Below are 853 nucleotides of genomic sequence, written 5' to 3'. Positions count from 1 at the left end.
ATTGTTTATATTGTTTTATGTTTACTTGTATTAAATTTTTTATTTTATCATTTTTTGGTCATTTTCTTTATGTTGTGTTTAACATGTTTTATTTTATTTTTATTTTATTATTTTTTTCTTTCTTGGTTTAGTTGTATAAAATGTTTTGTTTATTTTTTCATCTTTTCTTTATGCTGTGTTAAGTTGTATAAAATATTTTCTCTTTCATTATTTTATTTTTTGACTTCGTCTCGGTGTGCTTCAGGAAGGCGCTGGAGGAAGCTCCTCTCGTGACTAAATCTCTGCGAGAGTCTCAGATGAAGGAGAAGATGGACAGGTATCCGAAGGTGAGTCTGTTTCGTGTCGTCTGCCCAGCGCTGATCATGTGATCGGTCATGTGACTGATTGTGTCATCGCTGTGTTCATCAGGTGGCGCTGAGGGTCCAGTTTCCGGACCGCCACGTTCTTCAGGGCTTCTTCAGACCTCTAGAAACAGGTCCGATTGGACTTTTGGTTTAAAATATTTGTAATATAAAATATATTTTTTAAATGTATAAATATGTACAGTATTGTTTTTATTTTATTTTATTATTTTTTTCTTCATTATTTTGTGTTGTGGTTAGTTGTATAAAATGTTTTAATATTGAAAAAATTTTTTTTTACTATTTGTATTTTTTTTTATTTGATTATTTTGTTCTCTTGTATGTTTAGTTGTATAAAATATATTTTATTTATTTTTTTATTTTGTTCTTTTCTTTCTGTTGTGTTCACATGCGACTCCAGATGTTAATGTGATGTTTGTCTGTTTTCCAGTCGCTGCTTTGAGGAGCTTCATCAGATCTCACCTGCAGGACCCACAAATGCAGTTTTACCT

At 30.9% G+C, this 853-nt stretch overlaps 1 long non-coding RNA gene across 1 annotated transcript; it reads left to right on the top strand.

Annotated features, from left to right (window-relative positions):
- The first annotated feature begins 239 nt into the window (after positions 1–239).
- Positions 240–853, top strand: LOC107579065 (uncharacterized). Its single transcript, XR_001608423.1, has 3 exons — positions 240–326; positions 409–475; positions 793–853. It is a non-coding gene; the product is annotated as an uncharacterized lncRNA (long non-coding RNA).

Source organism: Sinocyclocheilus grahami, unplaced genomic scaffold, assembly GCF_001515645.1.
Source record: "Sinocyclocheilus grahami isolate Dianchi unplaced genomic scaffold, SAMN03320097.WGS_v1.1 scaffold13911.1, whole genome shotgun sequence".
NCBI classification, from domain to species: domain Eukaryota; kingdom Metazoa; phylum Chordata; class Actinopteri; order Cypriniformes; family Cyprinidae; genus Sinocyclocheilus; species Sinocyclocheilus grahami.
This window is presented reverse-complemented; position numbering and strand designations above follow the sequence as displayed.